Source organism: Lygodium microphyllum, chromosome 4 (assembly GCF_053477565.2).
Source record: "Lygodium microphyllum isolate KBCC chromosome 4, Lygodium_microphyllum_v1.1.10, whole genome shotgun sequence".
Lineage (NCBI taxonomy): Eukaryota > Viridiplantae > Streptophyta > Polypodiopsida > Schizaeales > Lygodiaceae > Lygodium > Lygodium microphyllum.
The window spans coordinates 153,740,684-153,750,447 of record NC_141138.1 but is presented as its reverse complement, the minus strand read 5'-3'; the positions used below and the strand labels follow the sequence as shown (position 1 = coordinate 153,750,447).

Genomic DNA, 9,764 nt, shown 5'->3' with positions numbered 1-9,764 from the left:
ACCTGCAATTTAATTATGATTTTTAACTGCACGATTGAGTAATTACAATATGTATTATCGCACGCTTGGATCACAGTAAACTAAAATTTAAAGTACTCAGAAGTTCAGAAAATGTATGTATTCGCTCTTTATAAAGTTTTTTTTACAAGGATTCCACTATCTCAAGGATACGTGGAGAAGCACATTGTTTACATGTCATGGATTGCTCACTACGAGTCCTGACTTTTCTATTATCTAACTTGAAATAGAAGTTGTAGAGGGGCTCACTGGACATTAATTGGATTTCTTGTCTCAGAAAATAAATGGGCCAATGACTCTCTGCGCTGACTAGGAAAGGATTATGACCACTCCACAAGATTACCACATCTACGAGCGCTGTACGTGTGTCATCTCGGATATCTTGATCCAAGCTGATCCACTCCCCTTGCAAAAGTCGCCATCTTCTATATCGAAAGCGAATGCACAGAGTTTGTTTAGCAATGAAATACCTGTAATAAAAACAAAAATAATGGTAAGTGAATGCGACTAACATAACAATTCATCTAAGCGAGACCTATGTCAATTAATCAAGGTATGCAAAGTAGTAAAAAAGTTTTACCTGAATGTAATATAAGATTGGTTGACCCTGCACTCAATCGTCTCATCAAAATGTGTTCTTTTGACTTGCCAAGACTCACCCAATAGTTGACTCATCCATTCCTCGGATGGACACTTGCATTGATAAGTAATCTTTGTTTTCTTCAAAACATCACATGAACCAAACAAATGTGCAAACAATGAGAATGGAATAAACCAACTAAGATGCACATCTTTGGAGCCTGTGGTGGGTTTCATAGCACTATTGATGTCAGATTTTATCTTCGACTTGCAAGCTCCTGACAACTCCAAGCTACCAATGAACCATTCACCACTAGACAGTGGCGGCAATGGAACATGCTGCAATCTCTGGCTTTCTACCACATACAATGAATTATAAAAAAAGATATTTTGAGTGGCAAGTTGACTTGCAGAGGTATTATCATAGATCAAAGAACCTATCTCTTCATGCCAAACACGTATCTTGCCGCTTAAACATTCCACATTATGCCATTCATGCAAAGTCGATGGATATAGAGCTGTCAATCAAACAAGACTGAATTAGAATACTGCAAAGACTTTTAAAAACAACTCTGATACAAAAGAATAATCAATGATAAAATTTAACGACTTACTGTTTTGTTTATAATTTGCAATGTTGTTCTCGTCGTGTACATAGATTTGTTTATGCGTATAAACATGTTGAATCAACACTTATGTTACTGCACTTGTGCCATTAAACACTTTTCTGAACTCTAGAATTCTACCTTTCCAATGTTTGCTAAGGTTTGCAACATCCTTGCGCTTGACCTTGAAACTCCCTCGAGTACTTGGGTGCATCAAAATCCAATCCAACTTATAATACTTATCACAAATCCAATTACCGCCATTATCTTTCCTATTGAAGACCTCCACTGCAAGTATGCTACTGATATTTTTCCTTCGTGAAGACATCTGTAACAACCAAAAACAAAAGTTACCTATCAACATGTGTATAATTTGGAAATGTTCTCTCCAAATGAAATGAAATTTAAATGGATCAATTTAAAAAAGAAACATTGTACCTGTAATTTCTTTCACAAAGATCCCTAGATATGTTGAACAAGAAGTTGACTTATAGCAAGACCATTGTTCCTTCACTGACAGATTCCTGCAGTACAAAAACAAAAGAAATCTTGGGTCAACGCATACATATAACTTATATAGGCTTTGTCCAAATGCGTTGAAATTTAACCATGGAACAACAGTAAAAAATGGCAATATACCTGTGGCTTTCTCTGCAAAAAATCCCAAAGATGTTGTAGAAGTTGAGTTCTTAATAAATCATTGTTCTTCACCCTCGGAGATTCTTGGAGTAAAAAAACAAAGGAAAGCTCAGTATGCATGTAACTTGTATACATTTTGTCTAAACGAGATAAAATTTAACAGTGGAGCAACAAAAAAACAAGATAATATATCTGTAACTTTGTTTACAGAGAAACCCTAAGATGTTGAAGAAGAAGTTGAGTGTTCAAAATATCACTATTCTTGACTATAAGAGACTCCTAGAGCATCAAAACAAAAGAAATTACATGTCAGAGAATGCACATAACTTGCACAGGTTTTCTCCAAACGAGATAAAACTTTACCATAGAACATCTATGGAAGAGAAAAATATACCTGTAGAGTTTTGTGAAGAGAATCTTAGGGCTTTGGTAAAACAAGCTCTGCTCTCATAAAACACATGAAACTCTCTCTGTGCTTGTGCAAAGCAAATGAAATTTTACAGGGTTACAGACAAGGCAAGCAACAGTGAGGCTGTAAAATTTCGTCAGGAAAGAAGAAGCAGGGAAAGAGATATGAAAAATTTGAGTTCCGCCTAAGAAAGAGGGGGAAACTGAAAAGGGGAGAAAAGAAAAGTCAAACATAAAAAATAAGAAAATGAAAATTCGAGGCACAAACTTCCAAGAAGTGACAGCATTGTAGTCCCCACATTTTCCCTTATTTTATTGCTAAGGGAAGATTTGGTCCAAGATATGGCTAGAAGATTCATGTTATATGAATCTGGAATCCCATCTCTCTCATTGGTTAGGCCTATATTTGTTTATTCACTCCTTAAGGGGCAAAAAAGAGACTCCATATTTTTCCTAATGATTCGCCAATTACACTTGGAAGAAAGAATACCCTTGAGATCTGCTTTGAAAGATGGATCAAGGCGTTATGATCTATATATGAGTGTGGATTTCTTCGAGAGAAATACATATGGAGGTGGTGGCTTTCAAAGCAATGTTGCATTGAAAATGCAAGGGAAGCAGATGTTTCTGCTGCAAATTTTTCTCCAGGCTGGATCTTGGAGACAAAGCAAGGCCCTAGTTTTCTTACAGCTCAAAACCATTGGTGGGAGCTTAGTGTTTCAAGAAGCACACCATTCTGATCACCAAGTTTCAGAACACCTTCACCCCAACCTTTCATACTAGACAAAAAATGCTTGACCTTGTCCACAACATTGGCCCCTCCTTGGTCATAAGAAGTTGTCGAACACTTGACTCTCTGTGTCCTGGACTTTGAACCCAATGCAAGCAGCTTGCTTCCAATGGAAGGAATGTGTTTCCTGGGGACTGCAGGGCAAGTTGGGCCCAATAGCTTCATAAGGAATCGAATGCAATCTGGAGAGTCCAAAAGGCTCTCATCTTGTCCATCATAAGCCATCAAGTATAGTAATGTTGTAGTAGCAAGTGCTATAGGAGGATAATCGATTGGAACTATTAAGACATCATCAAGCACATGTTTCACCATCCCATGAGTGCGTAAAAGTCCTGTGTATAATGGGAGAAACATGATTCTTGACTGTGTCTGTTGTTCCAGTTGTGTGATCAAGTGGGCATCACCAACATAAAGACATACTAGAGACAGCTTTCGGTTCCTAATCCATGGTTCTATTTGAAGTCCTCTAATGTTTAGAGATCAAAATTTGGTTGGATATGCATCAAATTAGTTTCCTATCACTCCTTATATGGTATTTTCCATAGGAAGGATGTGAATACACTTCCCACATTACACTTGCAGACCATATTATACCTACAGAAATCTCCTTCCTTGATTGTTTAGAGGTAGTAGATTCCTGAATATGCAGCAACAAAAGTCTTGTTCACCCAAAGTCTGATCTGAGTGGTGGTTTTCCTTATGTTTACATACACTTCAAAGCACATCCATGACCTCCTCTATTAATGTGAGTTGGCTGAGCCTACAAAGCATGTAACAACAAGAGCTCCCAAGGATTCAGATTGAGCTTTTGAATCAGAGGCCAGCTTTGCAACTTTGATCAGATGGAGGAGTGTTGTACACTTGTGATGGATATGAAGCCTTGGTAGTTGTTTACTGGGAAACAACCAATGCTTTGTGTGGAGTTGCAACATTGATATGCATTGGTCTACTTGAACAGTACACGCCTTTCTTGATTGTTTAGGGGTAGCAGATTACTGATTGTTCATATGGCTCATGAGAACACAGAAGGCCTACATTCAATTGCAGAACCATGAGATACCTCTGTGTTCTTTGAGGATTTGTGATCACATGATATTGCTGTAATTGGCTTTTGCCATGCATTGGAATATTCTGAAAGCAACTTGACTACAATGGCAACTGAGATAAATAGCTCCAACTCTATTAAACAAGGTTGGCTTCAAACACAAGCTAATATTGATAAAGTTGGAGCTTTAATTGATCAGTATATTGCTCTTATGAAGGCAGATAGAGAGAAAGGAGCAAGACTTGAATCAAGTATGGATTCTCATCCCCCTGAGTATTTTCAACAGCATGATGAGTATTATGGTCATGATGAGTATTCACAGGGGCATTATGCACCAGATGCTTATGCTTATGGCCAACATGTATATGCTGATGGTACACACTATGATCTGCATGCATATTATGAATATGGACAACAATAACATGCAAATGAACATGAGCAGTATGCAAGTACATCTAGACATCATGTTAATGCTTATAGATATGATGTACCATGTCATAATGCAGAGTATCATTTCATTGAACCTTGGCAGCAGAATGGCTATCATGGGCAACATGCTTATGCTTATGAGCATCCACCTTTTCAACAACATAGTCATGATTATACATGTGAATCTTCCTTAATTCAGCAACCCAATTCTTATGGACATGACAATAATGGTCATGCTTATTAGTACTCTTCTAGCTTTGATGAGAAACAAGTTCATAACTACCATGGTATCCTATATCCCAATTAGTTCATACCTCATGATCACCCAAATGTAATGATGAGTTCTTTTCAAGGTGTTGATGATGAAGAAGGGAGCAATGAGCAAGCTGAATAGCAAGAAGGGAATAATGAGCAACATGATCAACAAGAAGATGTACACAGTACAGAAAATCATGTTGAGATGATGAAGGAAATGCGTCACATGAGAGCCACCATGGACACACTTAATGCCAATTTCTCTAAGTGGTTGGCGATTCAACTGAAGGGAAAAGAGCAAGAAGACCAAGAAGATGTATGAGAAGGGAGCAGTGAAGAGCAAGATGTACAAGAAGGGAACACTGAAGAGCAATATATACAAGATCATGACATATTAGCTGAAGAATCACATGAAGCACTCATAGAAGTAGATGGTTATGTTGAAGGTTTTATACTCTTGGAGAAACCTCATGGTGACCTTCTTGAGCATCAGTTTACACTTAATCAAGGTTTACAACAGCCATTGAACGCATTTGATAATGAGTACCATGATCATGGTTACCATGACTTGTATATGTCTGATGATGATGTAATACATGATTTGGGCATACATGAAGATGAAGATGGCATTGTTCTTCCCTATGATCTGAGAGACTATGGGTATGATTATGGACTTGATTATGGGGATACTTCATTGTATCCATTTGACCCGGGTGGATTGGAGTATGTGATTGATGGCCATTCTCTTCTCTTGGATAATCATTATGATGGAATACCTTTTGATCCAAGAGGTTAACGGATTTCTTGGGATCTCATTTAGACTAGCATCCATCTTGCGGGCATTTTCTTTTTGGTAGACTCTTTTGGTTGAAGATTGGTTATCTATGGCCATATTTTAGTGCAGGGAAGATTGGAGAAAGTTCACTATTTTACACTAGATTTTACTCTGAACTCTGATCAGCCAAACCCAACCTACATGGGCTAAAAGAACTTACAAAGAGCTCCATTTTGATGTGTAGCATGCCTTGATCAGAGTTCTCTACAGAAAGTTATCTCAGATTTACTATAGCAAGGCTCTATAGTAGGCAGCACATTGTCCACTTCCTGAAGGCCTCATCTTCTTAGAGAATATGGGTCAAGATTTAAATTTTATAATTCCCCAATCATACCTATATAACGTACTTGATCAATGAACCTTTATACATCAATGATTACCCATCATTCCATTAGATAACCCTTGTAATGTTTGTAGTAGAGTAGTACTCTGGTTTGCCCCTACCCTGTTCTTATTGTAATAAGTGCCCAACTTGTTTTTGAGGGCAAAAACCTTTGGGTGGGGATATAATGTAAGAGAGGGGAAATAAAATAATGAGGATAAAATACCAGCAATACTAGCCGGTATAAAAGATGTAAGGGATTGGATTTTTTACCACAGATTATAATACAAGTCTCCTTTCATCTTCATCTCCTTCTCCAAGCTCTCATGGCTTCTTCCTCTCTCTTTCTATTCTCCTTTTCTAGTATTTCTCTCTCCTCGTTACTCTCTTTCTCTCTTTTCCTATAGTCTTTCTCTCTCTTCTACACACTCTCTCTTCTCTTCTTCTCTTTCTCTTGTCCTCTTCTTGACATTTGAACTATCATATTATGGACATTGACACTAATGACTAATATGGCATTGGCTCTCTAGATTCATAAGAAAGTAGGATAATGCTACAGTCCAGGTTTTTTCACACCGTGTTTGCATAGTGACACGACATCCATTCCCTTTGAACTTGCACATCCTCCATATATGCCACCAATGCACTGCCTGGCTCAAACACTCATAGCGTCAACTTGTCACTCATCATGCACATAAGAAGGAATCCCCCTAGATCATAGATAAAAATGACGAACATTTGCACAACTTTAATACCATACCAAGCATCCACACTAGGGTCGTCAGATCATGGGTGTACATGATATACTAGAGGGTGTTGAATCTCCATATACATGCTATCAATGGACCCATCAACTAATACATAGCAAGATGCCTCTCTTTCAGAGTCTATTACATGGAAATCTGCTTATATTGATAATTGTGTACCACATCAAACATAAACTAAGCCTCACTTGCATTCAACACATGTTAACCATCACTGACAAAAGTGAAGCAATCCATATCTTGAAGTATCTTTGAATTACCTACCAAGGTACTTACCAAAGTATCCGAAACAATTTCCAATTGTGGATCATTACATCTAAGATCCTCTCAAGGCATATCCTTGAGCTCATGAACTGTCTCAAAAATGACAACTATATCCTGCAAATCATGTGCATCCAATACTTCAAAAATCTCCCTCTGAGTCCCTGCATTAAGTAAAACATGAGCTTTGTAAACCTATTCAAATGCATTATGAAAATCTACATATGCAATGATTGAATCTTTCACTACAGGATCTTCCAAGGCATCTGTGTGGTGGCTATCTCAATATCAGACAGTAACTTATATCTCGATCATTTTCCCTTCCTTTTGCTCTCTTGTTTGCTATCATGTTTCTGCTCTTGCCTAACCTCTCCCAAAACATACTCCAGAGGTGGATGATTTGTAGCTTTAGGCTGATCCACACTTCTTCTTGTCACTCTCTTAGATGCCCTTACATTATCTTCATCTCTCTTCCGTTTCTCTTCCACAAGTACATTCATGTTTTGCACTTTTGGTAAATATGTATACACTAAATATGCATCTACCGATGATTCCCAGTCAGTCATTCATGAATTTCTTGTTAAATAAACAGAATATGCATCTTTATTTTGCACTTTTGCTAAATATGCATACACTGAATATGCATCTATCTAAGAAAGTGCAGTGTGTCTAGGATTGGCCCACCCCCACTATCACTACCTCCTTGCATGGTTTTCTTGGCCTCTCCTATTTTTATCGGTAGAGATTTATTCGCCATTATGCCACAATTGCAGCACCATTAATCGACAGACTAAAAAAAGAGGCTTTCTTATGGGATGATTTGGCTGATCGCAATTTTTAGCAGCTAAAAGACTTGCTCACTTCAGCCCCTATCCTCGTATGCCCCTACTTTTCAAAGGATTTTACCATTCAGTGTGATGCTAGTGGACGGGGTATTAGTACAATCTTGCTGTAAGAACACGGGGTAATAGCATTTGAGAGCCGAAAATTGGATGATAAAGAGAGAGAGTTGCATGTCTATGATCAGGAGATGTTGGCAGTCATTCATGCTATAGAAAAGTGGTACCACTATTTGTATGGCAGTAAATTTAAGGTGAAAAGTGACCATCGTGTGCTCAAATACTTCTTGACTCAGCCCAACCTCACTCCCAAACAACGTAGATGGGTAGCTACCCTACAAAACTATGACTTTGAGATTACGCACACGCGTGGCAAGGACAATGTGGTGGCTGATGCACTCTCTCGCATGTGGGCATGCAAGGTTTCATCTATCATTGAACTCTACCATGATTGGATTGAAGAGCTCCAAGAGGCCTACTTGCTTGATGCTAATTCAGCCCTCTTTTTCAGAAATTACAGCAAGGTGTTATGGATGACTACTCTCAATATCAGCTCCACAACGGCCTCATTTGGATCCATGGCCGTATTGTGATTCCCCATGTCTCTCCTTTTACCCAAAGGATCCTTGAAGAGATTCATTCTTCACCGATTGTTGGCCACTTAGGGGTCTTCAAAACATATGACCGCATTTCAAAAAGCTTCCATTGGAAAGGCCTACGGTGAGATGTTAAAGATTTCGTGTCTAGATGTGTGCCTTGTCAACAAAATAAAGATAGCACTCTTAAACCGGGTGGATTGTTGCAGCCCTTACCTATCCCCGAAGGAAAATGGACCCACATTATCATGGATTTCATCATTGGTTTACCTACAACCAAGAAGGGTTGGGATAGCATTGATGTGGTAGTTGACCGACTCACTAAAGCAGCCCATTTCATCCCTACAAAATCTCAGTTTACAGCATCTCAAGTTGCCACTCAGTTTATGGAGCATGTATTTAAGTTGCATGGCTTACCCCACGTCATAGTACATGATTGGGATACCAAATTTATGAGTCAGTTTTGGCAGACAATTTTTAGCTCCATGGGGACCAAATTGGCTCCATCTACAGCCTATCATCCCCAAACGGATGGGCAGACCGAGTGAGTCAACAAATGGCTTGAAACTTATTTGCGACATTTTTGTCATGATATCTAGAATTCTTGAGATGTATGGTTGCACTTGGCTGAATTTTCTTACAACAACTCCACTCATTCGAGCATTGGAGTCTCCCCCTTCGAAGCATTGTATGGCTATCAGGTGCCCCTTCCCACCGTGATCTTCAATGAAAAGCTCATCCCCCTTGGAAAAGAAGAGTTGGACCGCATGCAAGCTTTACTTCAACAATGCAAGGCAAACCTCAAAAGGGCTCAAGAGCACATGAAGCTCCATACTGATGCAAAAAGAAGACCCCTTGACTTTCAAGAGGGTGAATTGGTACTCCTCAAGGTCCCCAAGTCCCGTTATGCTACACTAAAGGACGGTTCTTGCAACAAGTTGGCACACTGTTACTATGGGCCCTATACAATCATTAAGAAGGTCGGGGAATTGGCTTACCGTCTCCAACTCCCTCCCACTACTAAGATCCATAATGTCTTCCATGTAAGCCAATTGAAACCTTTCATTGGCACTTCCAAAGATCATGTAGAGGAGCTACCCCCCATAGATGAAGAGGGCCTTATCCAGTATATTCCTGAAGCGGACATTGGGCAGCGTGAAAAGCAACTCCGCACCCATTCCATCCATGAATACCTGATCAAATGGCAAGGCCTACCAACAGAGGAAGCTTCTTGGTGTCTAACATCTATCTTGGATGAGTTTCCACACCTCAAGGAGGCCGTATTGGCTGGAACTTAACCATGACACTTGTTTTGGGCTACAGTCTGCATCTGGACAGCCAATTTTTTTGCACCAGTTTTGGTCATGATCCATTTTCAG

The 9,764-nt window shown here is 39.1% G+C and overlaps 1 long non-coding RNA gene across 1 annotated transcript; it reads right to left on the bottom strand.

Moving 5' to 3' along the window:
- Window positions 1-1,407: 1,407 nt before the first annotated feature.
- On the bottom strand, window positions 1,408-2,024 carry LOC148037792 (uncharacterized). Its single transcript, XR_015690800.1, has 3 exons — window positions 1,842-2,024; window positions 1,641-1,726; window positions 1,408-1,530 (listed from the first exon to the last, which is right to left on the bottom strand). It is a non-coding gene; the product is annotated as an uncharacterized LOC148037792 (long non-coding RNA).
- Between the last annotated feature and the right edge of the window lie 7,740 nt (window positions 2,025-9,764).